The sequence below is a fragment of the Gopherus flavomarginatus genome, chromosome 6, assembly GCF_025201925.1.
Source record: "Gopherus flavomarginatus isolate rGopFla2 chromosome 6, rGopFla2.mat.asm, whole genome shotgun sequence".
In the NCBI taxonomy this organism is placed as follows: Eukaryota; Metazoa; Chordata; order Testudines; family Testudinidae; genus Gopherus; species Gopherus flavomarginatus.
In genome coordinates this window covers 89,033,499-89,050,460 of record NC_066622.1, presented here as the reverse complement: position 1 = coordinate 89,050,460, position 16,962 = coordinate 89,033,499, and the positions used below count along the sequence as shown (strand labels likewise).

At 40.9% G+C, this 16,962-nt stretch overlaps 1 long non-coding RNA gene across 1 annotated transcript in view; it reads right to left on the bottom strand.

Annotated features, from left to right (window-relative positions):
• The window catches only part of LOC127053615 (uncharacterized), a 49,751-nt gene that overhangs the window by 21,912 nt on the left and 10,877 nt on the right, over positions 1-16,962 (bottom strand). The window lies entirely within an intron of this gene.

Below are 16,962 nucleotides of genomic sequence, written 5' to 3'. Positions count from 1 at the left end.
GATCCCTGTCTCGTGCCATTGGTGGTGACTCTCTAGCATGCATGACCAGCTCTCCTCCCGCCCCCCCAGTTCCTTCTCAACCATCCTTGGCCTGATACAAAGCTCCCAGTAGTGTGAAAACTGATAGCTTTATTTAGTGCTTAGAATAATTTTTTAGAGTAGTCTTAATATACTAGTTAGATTTACTTACCCTTTTCTTTACTCATTAATTTTTTTGTTAAAAAAATCCATATATTTTCCTACCCCTTCGAAAAGTTCATGTTCACCCTGAGGCATGAATTGTCAGAATTGGAGCCATGCCCAGTTCACTGGCCTTCAAGTGTTGTCTTTCCTGCCAGGAGGCGATTCCGGTATTGGATGGACACTCTCAATGTGTCTGATGCTTAGGAGAGACACATATCCCACAAAAATGCTCTTACTGCAGGAACTTAAAGGCTCATGCCAGAAAGTATAGAGACCTGCATCTCAAACTTATACTTATGGAGATCCTGGCCAACAGACCCCTCTGGAGAACAATCTCCAGAGACTTCACCCTCTTCACAGAGGAAGGTTCACTCTTCCAAAAAGGTAGCGAGGAAAAGAGCATGAACTTCCCTATTTAAAGAGTCATTGAAGAAGAAACAGTCTCCAGCTCATTCTATATTGTTGGTACCAACTGCATTGTAGCTGAGTATATACAAGGCACTGGGATCTTCTGGTACTGTGTGTACTGTGAAAACTAATGATCCCAAGTGGGCAGGCTTGGAGTCGAGAGGCAATCAGAAGCCCACTTCCTCTGCTACGGCACCAGTGGAGCCACCTAAAGAGGTGCTCCCTGCAGGATCTGGCACCACCACCTGCTCCAATAGTGCAGAGCACTCAGATGTTGGAACTAACGCCTGCAACAGCATCGTCAGCACCGACCACTTTGGCACCGAAACCATCGGTACCATACCATTTCCTGCAACACAAAGATCTACTTGTTTCATCGATGCTGGAATCATCATTCTTTGGTACCAATGACTCTCCAGTACACACAGTACTGTGTCAACCTGCTTAACCTCTGGCTCCTCCGTTTTCTAGCGAGAAGGAAGATAATGAGGAGGTGGGCGTTTTTTCATCACACCACACCATTCCTCTCCTATCTAAACTACTGCAACCTTAGGCCCACCCATACAGCCTAAATCTCATCCCAGGATTGACACCCAGACCCGATATGGCCACCCATGGATTCCACCACCTATGCCATTTCCCATGCAGTGGCCCCATTTGGACACCCAGGCAGCATACAGGAGACAATTCCTCAGGCCCCTGAGCTCCTAAAGGAAGAGGATTAGATCTCCCACACCATCAGTGGCTGCAGCACCCGAGCCCCCAGAGGAAAGCTTTGAGAAACAGAAGGAAGCCCTGGAACAGGAAATGACACCACCAGCCAACATTTCTTCCTCTTCCCCAGATGCGGCTTAATGCTTCCACAACCCACAGCTGCTGATGACTTCAAACATTTTCAGGAGCTCTTTGAAAAGAATTGCAGATTCCCTAAAGATCCCTACAGAGGAGGTCCCAGAGTCCCAACATAATTTACTGGACATTCTACAAACTTCATCATAGTCAAAAATAGTGCTTCTGATAAATGATCAGACAAAAACATATGGCAGACGGCAGCAACAACACTGCCCACTTGCAAGAGAGGAGATAAAAAGTATTATGTCCCCTCAAAAAGGATAGAGTCTTTATATTCTCACTCCACAACAGACTCTTTAGTTGTTGACACCATCAATCAGCACAGTAGATAACACCAATTTAATCCACCCCCTATGAAAAGGAGTAGAAACTATTAGATCTTTTTGGCTGCAAGGCCTACTCATCAGCCACTTTGCAATTTTGAGCAGGAACGAGACTATCAGGGTAATGAAGGACAACATTGCCTGCATGTTTTATATAAACTAGCAGGAGGGGCAAGGTCACACTCCTTATGCACTGAAGCCATGAAGCTATTGAACTGGTGTACTCGGCAAAATGTCAGCATATCGTACCTCCCAGGTTGTCAAAATACTACAGCGGATTCTCCGAGCAGAGAATTTTCTCAGGATCATGAGTGGGAACTAAACAACATGGTCCTACAGAACCTATTCAAACACTAGGGTCACCCATCCATTGATCTATTTGTGACATCCCAGAATTGCAAATGCTTGCAATTCTGTTCAAGAGCAGTGCTGGGGCCCCAATCCCTGGGAGATGCCTGCCTTCTCAAATGGGATGCACCTCTGTTATACATGTTTCTCCTAATCCCTTCTTTTGAAGGTTATACACAAAATATGAACTGACAAGGCCAAAGTGATCTTGGTGGCCCCCACACATGACCCAGACAAACTTGGTATTCATATCTGTTGCAGATGGTGGTATGCACAATGTGCACTCTTCCACTTCTGCAGAACCTTTTATTACAGGATGCCTGAACCTGGAGAAGCTTCACCTGAGAGCATAGCTCCTACATGGTGCCATCATGACAAACTAACCTGCTCAGAACAGGTGAAGGACATCTTACTAAACAGAAGAAGGGCAACCATAAATAATACTTATCTGCATCAATGGAAGAGATTCAACATATGCGGTCAAAATAAACAAACGAGAGACATTTCTGCCCCCTTACCTATGGAACTGGAATAAATATTGGGGCTAAAAACTTCTGGAATACTCCTTAGCTTAATCGAAGTACATCTTGGGGCTATTACCCCTTTCCATCACAAGGTTGATGGGACCAATATTTGCCCATCCAATCACCAAACTTTTCCTTAAGGGTATCAGAAATGTTTACCCTGAATTATGCATACCTACCCCTCTTTGGGACTTGAACTTAGTACTGGGCTACCTCACAGGGCCCCCATTTGAACCCTTAGCAATGTGCTTTCTGACATATCTGTCAATCACATCAGCCTGCCGAGTGGGCAAGCTAGGGGCCCTAATGGCACACTCACCTTACACCATCTTTTGCAAGGACAAGGTCACCCTAAGAGCTGACCCAAAATTTCTACCTAAAGTATCTTCTTCCTTCCACCTAAACCAACCAATCCTTCTTCCCTAAACCTTGAGTACACAGGACTCAGTTCTACATTCTCTAGATGTCAGGTGCACCTTAGCATTCTACCTTGACAGAACTAAGCCCTTCATAAAATCACTGAGGCTTTTTATTTCCACTGTGGAATGCTCTAAGGTTCTGTTATTTCCAAACAGAGAAATGGATTTCCAGGTGCATCCACCTCTGCTACCAACAGAAGGATCTGCAACCTCCATTGGAGATCTGAACTAACTCTACCAGATCCCTATCAAATTCAGTAGCCTTCCTAAACAATGTACCAATCATGGACATATGTAGAGCAGCCACTTGGGCATCCACTCACACACATTCACAAAGCATTATGCAATCGACCAGGGTTCAAGATCGGACACACTGCAAGTTCTTACAGTGTTATCATCAATTACTTGTGAAACTCCAAGTCCTTTCCATCCAGTGAAGGGCACTGCTTGACAGTCAGCTGAAGTGGAGATTCCACAGGGACATTCCTCGAAGCAGAGAAGGTGATTCACCCTGTGCAGTAACTGAGGTTCTTCAAGATGGGTGTCCCTGTCGGTGGTCCATTACCCACTCTCCTCCCCTCTATTTCGGAGTTCAATTTCCGGACTACAGCTGAGAAGGAACTGAGGGGTCTGGTTGTGCATGCTAGACAGTTGCTGCCAGTGGCACAAGATGGGGAGAGCGCATGCATGACCCAGACGAGCACTGCTGCTGAAATTCTCCAATCAAAGGTGCAGGGACACCTGTTCACCTGAAGCAGAGCACCCACAGGGACATCCATCTGGAAGAACCTCAGTTACTGCACAGGATGAGTAACCTTCTCTTATTACAGAATATACTTATGGTTAATGTACAAGGCAGTAGCAAAAATTGTACGGTGTTATTTGAGAAACAGCATGTGATTGAACAATTAAAGACTTCATCATAATATATACACTCACAGGCCATATGCAAGCAGAAATTTGGCCTCTTCTAACTTTTGGGTGCTTAACTATGCTATCTTATAATGTCTCAATTTATTTTTTTATGGAATGTGTGTTATTAATACTGTTCATAAATGCAGCAGTTATGAAGATAGTTTCAGGTGAATGCTTTTTCCTGGCTTGCTGGTGTCACGCTGCCTCTGTTTCAGCCAGACGCCATGTTTAAGGAACCGCTAAGACTATTAAAAAACAACAAAAAACCCACAACAAAACAAAATAAAAAAATATCCAAATGAACATTGATTACCAACAGACTAAATTCCGGAACAGATCTGAGGCCAATGGAGTATGGAGAGTGCAGTTACATCCAACTGGAACAGTTGTGCAATAAAGAGGGATGTGTTAAAATGATATTTGGCCAAGAACGCAAACTGCAGCAGCCAAGACAACCGAGTCTTTTATATTTGTTTTGAGGCTCACCCCAGTTCCCAGCACTCTAGGCCACTTCTCAGAAGAGAGACTACTCTGGCTGTCCTAAATTCAATCTAGTGTAAAAATATCTTTTAGATTATTGCAATGTCCTTTACTGACTCTCATTCTTACCAAAAGGTCTCAGTGCCAGTAATTTTTCATTTTATGCTGCTTGCTTTAACATTGTGTTCCTTGGCACAACTCCATTTCTACACTACTCAGCAATTAAAATGTCTGTTCTTCATTGCAGTTGTCCATTTAGTTTATGAACTGATCAGCCTGTGGACAGTAATTTAAGAGAATAAGAACATGCCAAATTTCAGGGCACAAAAGATCAGCTGATTTGGTAATATATAAGCCTGTCCTTCAGAGATTTTGAACTCAGCCTGTCATAATACATGTTAATTTTTTAATTAGTACATAATGTGAACAGGAAGAGTGACTCGATATGCTGCACATAGGAGATGAACACACCAGTGGCATTTATATGGAAATGACTGCTGTACCAGGAACACCCAGAGGTGAGATGTTTGTCAAAGTGAACACAGCACAATAATATTTTTCCTGCTTAAATGCTGTTACAGGTCTGCAGGGCAAAATAATTTGAATGTGTAATCATATTAGTTTTCAATAAAATTTAAAATGAGCAAAAGAAAATTAACCCTTCAGAGGAGGACATCCACACATCACAGCCTCACAACCTGAGGTTCATAATTTTAGACTTGACATTAAGCACCGACCCTTTTGGCAACCATAAAAAAAAAGTCAGTAATCTATGTTAGAATATTGTTCTTTCACTGTAAGAAAGCGGGTGGGGGGGAATTCTCTGTCATTGCATTATTGTTCTAGGAGTCATTGTGGTATGTGTTGTGATTCACTGGATAGTACTGCTGAGGAAAATTTCGAAAAAGCACTATAGCAGAGGCTAGGAGAATTACTCTGGAGTTGACAATACAGGCAGACTTCCAATCCTTTCTCTGAATCCTTGCAGTTCATTCTTTAAGGCAAGGGCACTAATAATAAAAATATGAGCATAGACATATGAGAGCTATCTAGATAATTTCCTTAAATAGAGACTACAAAGAAATCAAGGCCAGACCTCTTGGCTCTTGACAACTTATTAATTTATTTTTCCTGTTTCATTCCCCCCAAGGAGGACAAAAATGTCTCTGTGGATAGACGATGTCTAACATATTTCTTCCCAGTAAAGGCAAACCAGTAAAACACAGTATTCTACATTAACCAGAATAAAATTGCTTATCTAGAAGATCTCGTTGTGATGTGGAAATTTCTTCTGTTTTGTATTTATTTCACTCCAAAAGTTTATATTGTAGAGCAAATACAAAAGCCATGCTGATTAATCTGTTTTGGTACTTTGTGTTTATCACATACATAGATTAATTTTTAGAGCTTGTTTCATGCAGTCTGACTATGGGGAAAGAACAGGTAACACACAGATCCAAATGTATTAGTCTTTCAGATTTGTAACATTTGTAAGAAATGATGACACATTTTTCAGCAGAAAAAGATACTGAATAATAGGCTCTGTGTCTCAAAGGGACATAGAGAGATTTAATTCTGGGTTACCTATTGGGTCAAATCTCAAGTAGGAAGATGTTTTGTGTCTCACAAACATTAGTCTGATAGCTGGTAAGAGGCCTATGCATTTGCTGGTCTTAGTCTAGTTCCTAGCGGTCAAACAGTTTTTGATGTGGACACTTGACCACTAGGAACTGGACTAAGACCACCAAACTCTTAACATCCATCAGTATTTCTGCCTGTATTTCTAAATGCCTGCTACTGTGGCATCCAAGTGAAATGTTGGCAGTTTCCATCAAAAGACTGAACTTTCCTTTCACTTAAAGATGATCCCATGTCAAAGTAGAGGTACATTGTTAGGGCAACTTAGGGTAGTTCGCACTCCTGTTTCTTAGGCTGTACCTGAATTGCAGATAAATGGATGATTTTGGTATTCAGACTGTTACTATAGAACCAGTACTAACATTTTATAAGTAAAAGGAGCCCAACTCTGTTTAAGACTGAATAGTGAACTTTATATAATTTTAAGTGATCTGTCTGTGTATTCACGCTATGCTCATTCTTGTTCTATATAAATGGTAATAACATGCTACCTGGCAATCCAGAAATATCTCCACTCACCTACAGGACAATTCTTATAAGCTTAAATATCCAGGAATAACCTAATAGAACATTGCTGCATATGTCATTGACTTATAATCAGTGGTGGTATTGGGCCTCTCTAACCTATATAGCCACAAAGGCTTTTGATTTCCCAAGTGTCCCACACCACACTTTTACCTTTTATCATTTAAAAATAAGAATAATTAATCATTGGAACAATTTATCAGGGTCATGGTGGATTGTCCATCACTGACAGTTTTTAAAACAAAGGTGGATGTTTTTCTGAAGATATGCTCTGGGAATTATTTTAGGGAAGTTCTGTGGCCTGTGTTATATAGGAGCTCATGTTAGATGACCACAGTGGTGCCTTCTAGCTCTGGAACCTATGAATCTATCCAAACCATCATCTGGATGCTCTACCGTATCCTGTCTAATTTCAGCTCCAGAGAGCCATAGAAGAGATAGAATTATCACAACTGGAAAATTGTGCTTCAGTTTCCCTTATTGGATTCTCTGTCCACATGAGAAGAGTGTGCATGATCACTAAAGGCTTTGGTCTCACATAAATAGGGGTATGTGTGTGTGTGTTGTGTGTGTTTGTGTAAAAAGCAGCTACATCCTGCTATAGAGCTGGGGTTACAAGAAGGCAGGAGGGAGATCAGGAACCAGCTAGGGTGAGGCAGGTGGGGAGATTATGAAGGACCCACAAAACCTAGGTCCAGTTCTGCTTTTACCATTATTTATGTAATCTACACTTACAAAGTATGGCTCTCATGGCTGGATCACACAGAGGTTTATACGAGTCTACTCATCACAGTTATGAGACTTGTCCCATCGACCTACAGCCCAGGGTCGACATTTCCTTCGGCCTTATTTACTCTCTCTCGGAACTGGAACTCCAGACACTCTGGACGTACCTCCATGAGAATTTAAAGACTTTGCTCAGCTGTTTTTTTTTCTAAACTGGATCTTCAGTGGAGCTTACAATCTGGTTCATACCAGAGAAGGTGGGGAGTGGAAAATGGTGCTCCCTTTGATACAGGCATTTTGGGCTACCTAATGCCCGTTATATTTCACCATTTATGAATGACATTTTCCAGGACATGCTGGACTGATTTGTTATTTATTTAGAATATATTCTTGTCTTCTTTGAAAACCAGAAGCTATATGAGCAACACATCACCTTATCCTTGATAGACTCTGCTAGAATCACCTTTATGCCAAACCAGAGAAATGTGAATTCAATAAAGACACTGTTGAATTCCTTAGGTATAGCTTTGCTTAATAATAGACCCACAGAATGTGTCTGCCATCACTGAGTGGAGCACCCAAAAGATGTAAAGGGGCTGAGTGGTTTCTCGGGTTTGTCCATTTTTATCAGCACTTCATTAAAGGTTTATCCCAGCTGGTAGGACTGATAACTGTGCTCCTTCAAAAAAGGGTGTCCCTTGTCTGGCTGGTGGAGGTACGAACTGACTTCGATCAGCTAAAGAAAGCTTTCCCTGCAGATGTGCATCCAGATGCTACCAGATCTTTTACATTGAAAGCAGATGCCTCAAATTTTGCAATCAGGGCCCTACTTTCACAGAATGCAGGTCCCTGTAACCAAGTCCACCCACACCTCCATCCGACACTGCCCATTGTATGCCAATTACAGTTTCCACTCTTGTCTCCATTTGGCTGCACCTGTAGGCTTGCAAGTTCCTGCTGTGACAGACCTAATTAACCTCCTTCATCAAGCTCGACAAAAACTTATGGAGCATCTGGAAGCTGCCAAGAAAATGTATTAATGCCACGCTGACTAAGACTGCCAAGTTGCACTGGTCTGGCTGTCCGCTAAACATCTCAAATCCTCCCATCAATCTGCCAAATTATATCACCAATACTTGAGATCATTAGAGATTGCTGAGCAAGTCAAACCAGTAGCATTCCAAATCCAGTTGAAAGTCCATATAGTTTTTCATGTGTCCTTCTTGAATCCCTACATGGAAAATCCATTTTGGGATCACTCTGGGTCCACTGCTCCCTTCCTGTGGAAAAATACGAAGTCTGAGGAATCCTAATTTTTAGTGAATCCAAGGTCATCTTTACTACCTGATGGACTGGGAGGGTTACTTCAGCCACCACTCCAGAGGACAGTCTTCCATGTTGATGACGCTCATTAAAAAAATAATGTGTTTATTAAATTTGTGACTGAACTCCTTGGGGGAGAATTGTATGTCTCTGGCTCTGTTTCACCTGCATTCGGCCATATATTTCATGTTACAGTAGTCTCGGATGATGACTCAGCATATGTTGTTCATTTTAAGAACACTTTCGCTGCAGATTTGACAAAATGCAAAGAAGGTACCAATGTGAGATTTCTAAAGATAGCTACAGCACTCGATGCAAGGTTTAAGAATCTGAAGTGCCTTCCAAAATCTGAGAGGGATGAGGTGTGGAGCATGCTTTCAGAAGTCTTAAAAGAGCATGTCATGGTATAATTCCCCAATCTGAACCTTAGAGTCTGAAAAATGGGGTACCAGCATGAATTCCTCTAAGCTTAATTACCAGCTTAGATCTGATAAGCTGCCACCACCCAAAAATATAGAGTTTTGGGGCACTCTGGTCCCCTCAAAAACCTTCCCTGGGGACCCCAAGACCCAAATTCCTTGAGTCTTACAACAAAGGGGAATAAACCATTTCCCTTTCTTCTCCTTTCTTCCTCCCAGATCTTTCCCGCCCTGGGTACACTAGGAGATCACCGTGATTCAAACTCCTTGAATCACAAGACAGAGAAATCAGGTTTTTCCCCACCCTTCTCTCCCCCTTCCAGGCGTTCCCTCCCTGGGCTATCTTGGAGAGATAGACAGATTCAAGCTCTGTGAATCTAAACAAAGGGATTCCCCGTTTCCCCACTCCCTTCTTTCTCCCTGTCTCCCACCAATTTCCCGGTAAGTACAGACTCAATTCCCTTGAGCCTCAACATGGAGAAAAAATCAAACAGGTCTTAAAAAGCAAAACTTTTAATAAAAAGAAAGAAAAAAAGTAAAAGTTGTCTCTGTAATTTAGATGGTAAAAGTCACAGGGTCTTTCAGTTTATAGACACTAGAGAGAAGCCTCCCCTCAGCAAAAATACAATTTAAATACTTCCAGCAAAATACACATTTGCAAATACAGAAAACAATCAAAAGACTAAACTCGCCTTTTTCCTAGTACTTACTAAAATTAGAACAGAAAAGATTTTTTTCAGAAAGATTGGAGGAATCTGCTTACATGTCTGGTCCCTCTCAGAATCCAGAGAGAACAAAGCAAAACCCAAAAAACACAAACAAAGGCTTCCCTCCACCAAGATTTGAACGTATCGTGTTTCCTGATTGGTCCTCTGGTCAGGTGTTTTTGGTTCCCTGTTTGTTAACCCTTTACAGGTATAAGAGACATTAACCCTTAACTATCTGTTTATGACAGAGCAACACTCCAGTGCAGAAACTACAGAACCCGAACCACCAAAATAGAAAATCAACCTTCTGCTGGTGGCATCTGACTCAGATTATGAAAATGAACATATTTCGATCTGCACTGATTTGGATTGTTATTGAGCAGAAACTATCATCAGCATGGACACGTCCTCTGGAATGGTGGAAGAAGCATGAAGGGACAAATGAATCTTTAGCGCATCTGACATGTAAATATCTTGCGACGCCGGCTGCAACAGTGCCATGCGAATGCCTGTTCTCACTTTCAGGTGACATTGTGAACAAGAAGTAAGCAGCATTATTTCCTGCAAATGTGAACAAACTTGTTTGTCTGAGTAATTGGCTGAACAAGAAATAGGACTGAGGAGAATTGTAGGCCCTACAGTTTTACATGATTTTATTTTTGAATGCAGTTATCTTTTGTACATAATTTTACATTTGTAAGTTCACCTTTCCTGATAAGGAGATTGCACTACAGTACTTGTATTCGGTGAATTGAAAAATACTATTTTGTTTTGTGTTTTAAAGTTCAAATATTTATAATAAAAATAATATAAAGTGTGCACTTTGCACTTTGTATTATGTGTTGTAATTGAAATCAATATATTTGAAAATATACAAAACATCCAAAAATATTTAAATAAATGGTATTCTAGTATTAACAATGTGATTACTCATAATTAATTTTTTTAATCACTTGACAGTCCTAGTATTTAGCCAACAGTTTGTAATGGATATCAGGTATATTGTATTGGAATAAGTATGTTCTTATGTTCTTAAGTAACAGAGCTCCCACAATGGTGTTGCTATATATTTAGCTATTTACAGGATGCTACTTTGTGTACTGATTTTCCCTCCTGTTGTTAATAAAGTCACTGCAAGCATGGCTCTATATGAGTGTCAAACCTGCCTACAACGGTTCCCAAGGGAAGCCTAAGGTACAATTTGAATAAAATGTTCATAGGGGCATGTGTTAATTTGCACTTATTTTGAATGTATAGACTATTAGTAAATGACTTTCATAAAATACTTTCACCCTTTCTGTCCCATTTCCCTCCTCCTCACATTGTTCATCTGTTTTTCTTATTGCCGCTCTCTTTCTTTGGGGGCCTGAGCTGCTACTCTGCCTGTTTTACTATCAATCTGTCTCATCCTTGAATCTCTGTTTCTTTCTCCCACCCTGTATTTTTTTGTTCCTATTACTTTGAAATCTCTTCTCCTATTGTATCCCTTCCTGCTCTGCTTTTCCCCATGTTGTGCCATTTTTAGTTCTATTGAATCTGGAAGAATCTGGACGATTTAAAAATATACTATTTTTTTCCTGTTGTTTCTCATACTGCTTTCTCAGACTCAAGAATCTTCTCTTCAAAAGCAGGACATGTAGACCAGCAACCCTTTTACTATGCAATTAGAATGCTAAAGATATTAAATAAGCCCACAGGAAGAAAGTGAAGGATTTAATTTATGTAAAACACAACTCCAGAAAAAAATGATCTTCATTGTTCTTAGCCTGTACCATTACTCATGTTTCGGTTACACCACCTGTATCTGTATTATTATTATTATTACTGCATTATATTATTTTAGTGGTATTGAAATATGTTACTTTAATCTCATATAATCATCTGGACGATGGAGGGGAGGCAGACCATATTTATGGGTGATTATTCCTCATAGAAGCTTCTTCCTTAGTTAGCTAGTTACCTTCCTGTGATGCATTTCTGCTGCACTAAGAGGACATTCTCTGTTGCTGAATTTTCTCATTAATATGGGTCGTTTTCTTTCACATGACTAATAAGATGTCTCCTTTAAAATGGAAAAAGCCACAGGAACATTTGCCCTTGAGACACATCAGTGAGGCTTGAGCTAATTATGATCAAACAATTCTGACTTTGAAAGTAGGAGGTTTTAAAAAACGTTTTGTGATGAGTATGAAACAACTGATTATCAATGCACTGATATGTAAGATTCTGTGTCACTCAAACAGCAGCCAACCTGAAGTCTTAGGGCTGGTCCACACTAGGGGGGGGGAAATCAATCTTAGATACGCAACTTCAGCTACGTGAATAACGTAGCTGAAGTCGAATATCTAAGATCGGATTACTCACCCGTCCACACCGCACGGGATCGATGTTCGCGGCTCTTCGTGTCGATTCTGGAACTCCGTTGGGGTTGATGGAGTTCCGGAATCGATATAAGCACGCTCAGGGATCGATATATCGCGTCTAGATTAGACGCGATATATCGATCCCCGAGCAATCGATTTTAACCCGCCGATACGGCGGGTAGTCTGGACGTGGCCTTAGTAGGAGTTACATACCATAGTTATACATAACAGATGTCAGTGTAAAAGCATTATTTTTTTAAACCTTATCCCAGGCAGCATTGTTCTCACTTAATAAATGAAAAATTCAGGAATGCATTCCCCTTTCCCACCAACTCCCCCTTGGCACATACATATCATGCTCAAACTCAGCAGCTGTCACTAGATTATTAACTTACATTCACTCTGAAATATTCCTCCTCCCATTCTCTACAGTGTACACACAGTCAAGTCTACCAGAAAATCACACTGTTCTTGAAAGAGGAGCATTGTGACTTTTATAAAAATATTATGTAAAAATGAAGGGAATTAAAATAATCTGTAGTTCAAAATAGTTTTCAATCAAATACACAGTCTAAAGTAATATTTAGGGATGGAAGAAAGCCAAACAATCCATCTAGGGGCATCCACCCAACTATCATGAGTTTGTATCTTTTACTGTTTTCCATCTAAGTGCTTATCTAATACTACCTGCAATACATTCATGATTGTGGCTTTTATTGCTGCCTTTGAGTAATTTCTGCCATCAATTACCCACTCTGTAAAGAGATTTCTCCACAACTTCCCCCATTACCAATACAATAGCTTTTTGTGGTGTCCTCTCTTGCTGTATCTCCAAGTAAACTGTGCACTGAGAAGTCATGCCGTCTCTTAACCTTCCTGTCACCAGTTGAATGCAATATAAAAATCTATATATAATAGAACATTGTGAGAATGAAGAGCAGTTGCTTAATTCATATCTTTGTGTGTGACTTTTAGTCTGCTAGCTATTTCTAATTGATTTCCCAATGCGTGTTTGGAAGACATATTTTCAGCCTATAAGATGAACAGCAGTTATACTGTTTGGAACTTGTCATTGAGCCCTAGACTTCACTTCAGTATCTAACAATCATATCATACATACTCAATATTATTTATTGCACGTATGTCTAAAATAGTTTAATCTTTTAAAAACTTGCTGCCACCTACAGTCAGTTATTATTCATTCAGAGAAAACACCTTCAACAATACAAATACAATAGAAGTCTGAATAGATCAGTAACTGAATCTTTGAGCAGTTGTATTCTAGAAAAGTGCCAAATGACTCAGTGATGATTTCTTAACCCTATGAATCAGAAGCAGACACCAAGTTGTAAGAACCAACATTTCCTTGTTTATCTCTGAGATGGTGCAACTTTTCTCTCTTCATAGTAAAGCAGGTACTTAATCCTTTTATTGCAACTAGACCATATATACCTTGACAGGAGTTTTTCAGCAAGACATCTATTCATTATGTATGAAGGGCGAGGGCTGCTTTTTACTCTGCAGCATAACCTGAGCTAGGCTAGCCTGCCTCACCTGGAGGAGTAGCCCACAGGGAGCTTTATAAGAGACTCCTGCAACAGCCCAGCAGGACCATGCAAGAGTTAGGCACCAGAGATGCATCTCCTATAGTAGTCTGGCCCAGCCACTCCTACATCTAGAGCCATGTTATTTCTTGAACATCTCAGATGTCACTTAAAAAAAACCCCTTGGTTGCAGAGAAAAGCTTGAAAATGCATACCATAAAAGCTCAAAAACCGTAAGACAAATAAATATACCCAAAATGTATTATTTTTTAGAATCTCATAATTTCTAAGCCAACCTCATGATTATTTGAGACCTGACTCATGATTTTTGAATGTACGGGTTTGGTAATACCATAATTACCTATCTCACAGGGAGTGGCAAGGCTTAATTAATGTTCTTAAATTACTTTGAGATCTTCAAGGAAAAACAAAATAAGAACAACAAACACCAAGCAAGCAATCAAACAAAAATGTATGCAAGTGCAAATGTTATTATTTAAAGATTCATTTTAAATTGACGGGATATACAGTCTTGTATATGGTCTATACTCTTCTGTAGGCACATGCGATAACCATAGAAATCATAGAACTGGAAGGGACCTTGAGGCGTCATCTAGTCCAGCCCCTGCACTCAAGGCAGGACTAAGTATGTGATTCAACCATGTAATTGAATCTTTTACTCTGCATCTTTGAAAGAGTTTGCTTTCAGTTATTTTGTCATTTAATCCTGCAAATGTAATGTAATCACCAATAAATGAAATTTCAGTCTCTATTTTATTCTGATGCTTTCATATGCACAAACAAGAAAGATTAGAGTCAAATATGACTAGTTGACATGCATGGGATAATACAATGGTTTAAAAATGCTATTCAGTAGTCGAACTAGGCTGCTTGTATTTTTCAGTCTCTAGAATCACTGAAATTCATTATTTGTACATGATTTGTACATGATTCCTTTCTGCAAATTGATTCAACTGTGACTCTGGACACAGTATGTAAATGACTCAAAATTATCCCATCTACACTGTTATGTACAAAGGACTTGGAATAAGTGCAATTGAATTTACCACACATTTATGTCAATAGGAAAAAATATTTCTTCCAAATTCTATGATGTGGTGTAGTCCCTTTGCACTCAGGGCTGGCCTTAGAGGCAGGCAATCAGAGTGGCCACTTGGGGCACCAAACCTCTGCATTCAGGTGAACTAAATCCTTGTTTTTTCTTTGAGTAGTGTCCCTGAGGATGCACCTGGGATTGGAGATCATTGATAGCTGTGCCTATGGAGCCACACATGTGCTCCTCCTCATTTTGTGTCATGAGCAGCATCTATATAGAGCTGTGCAGTCCAACCATCAGTTCCTTCTCAAATACTTTTGTCTGGGATGGAATGCTTAGCAGAGCCCTGCATATGTATTTACTGCCCATAGTAAATACTAGTGCTTTCGTTACTATTTCTTAGTAGCTGTTTCTTTTAAGTTTTTTCTTCCCTTTATCCCCCCCTTAAAAAATGCCTTTGGCTGTTTCCTCCCCATTATTTTTAGATTAGTGTAGGTTTCCATTTCTATGCCTTTCCCTACCTGGAAGTTCTCCCTATCCAGGGCTTCTGTGATGAGACCAACCCAGTGTGTGACAGTGATTCACTGTGCATACACTCTTTGAGTCAGAGGCACATCTCACAAAAGTGCACCCACTGCCTCAAAATGAAGGCTCTGTCCAGAAAGGACTGTGAACTGAGGCTAAAACTTTTACTAATGGAGAGCTCACTGCGACCTGCCTCAGACCCTGTGGTGGTCACCATTGGTATGGTTAACGGCCAGCCCCCACTTGCTCTGCACCACAAAAAGAAAATCTTCATTTTCCCGCCAAGACATGAAAAGATAGGCTGCCAGCTCACCCACCAAGAAATCACTTTGGAAAAGGGCATCCCCCTCAACATTCTCAGGGGTGAGACCCGGCTTCTTGAGACCGTCCGAAAACCTCCAGTACTGGCATTGTTGAGAGGTCCAAGGACCCTAAGAGTGTTGGGTAAAATCTGTTTCTGACCTGTTTTATGTAATGTCCATCTTGGATTTGTAAAAGGACAGCTAAGCCTCCATATTGGATACCCTTCTCCTCAGATGATTTAGTGCCCTGTCAGCCTTTTTCAAATCAAGGAGGGAAAAGGTCAGGGCAGTTAGAGTCATGTGACAGCCATAATCTACCTAGCAACTGCAGGTTATTTAGTGAGTGGCACGCCTGTCACTCAGGGCTGTCCATCTGAGTGGCAGCCAGAGTCCCACACAGTTCAGCTAGCTGCCAGGAGCCCCAGTGGGACCAGGACTCATAGGACTTTGGATTCTTGGTCTCTATTAACATACTTGCACTCAACTGCTACACACCATTAGTGAGCGCAAACTTGCACTGGACTCTGAGGCCAAGCAGAGACTGTGTAGGCAAGCACTGAAGACCTATCTGATGGAGAAGATCTGCCCAAGAGGGAGAAGACCTGCCCAGAGGACCTATCCAGAGGGAGAAAAATACCCAGTTCCTGAGTTCCTGTTTGGTGTCCAGCGCCCCTGATTTTCACCACTATCACTGTTTGTATCCTGAGTTTTTGTCATTGTGTCCCTGTCTTCAGGATATGGTATTGTAATAACCATTGTGGTTTCCTCTGTTTTACATCAATAGGTTAAGGGGGTTTAAGGGTTCTGAGCTTCATGCTCTGGTAACTGTTTAAAAAAAAATTGGAGATATGCTTATCTCTTAGAACTGGAAGGGATCTTGAAAGGTCATTGAGTCCAGTGCCCTGCCTTTGCTAGCAGGACCAAGTACTGATTTCTGCCCCAGATCCTTAAGTGGCCTCCTGAAGGATTGAACTCACAAGCCTGGGTTTAGGAGGCCAATACTCAAACCACTGAGCTATCCCTCCCCCACTGTTGTTAACTGAGTGCGTCTTGCTTATGTTGTTTATTGTCTGAAGGGGGTCCTTGTCTAGTTTAATGACTAGTGGCATAATAAATGTATGTGTGTTACATCTTATTCTGCCTGTCTTAATAAATCACCCGATGATAGATGCGGGATGGGTTGGGATCTGCCGACAGCTCATCTTCTGATCTGTATAGGCCATAGTTAAACTGTTTTCGGCTGACAAGAGGGCAAGACTTTAAATAGACACACTGTCACTCAGGACCAAGACATACAGATAAAAAATCTCAAAATCAGCACTGACTCCCTTATTGACTTAGAGTACATCAGCACCAACTAAATCCTCAGCACTGATTAAGT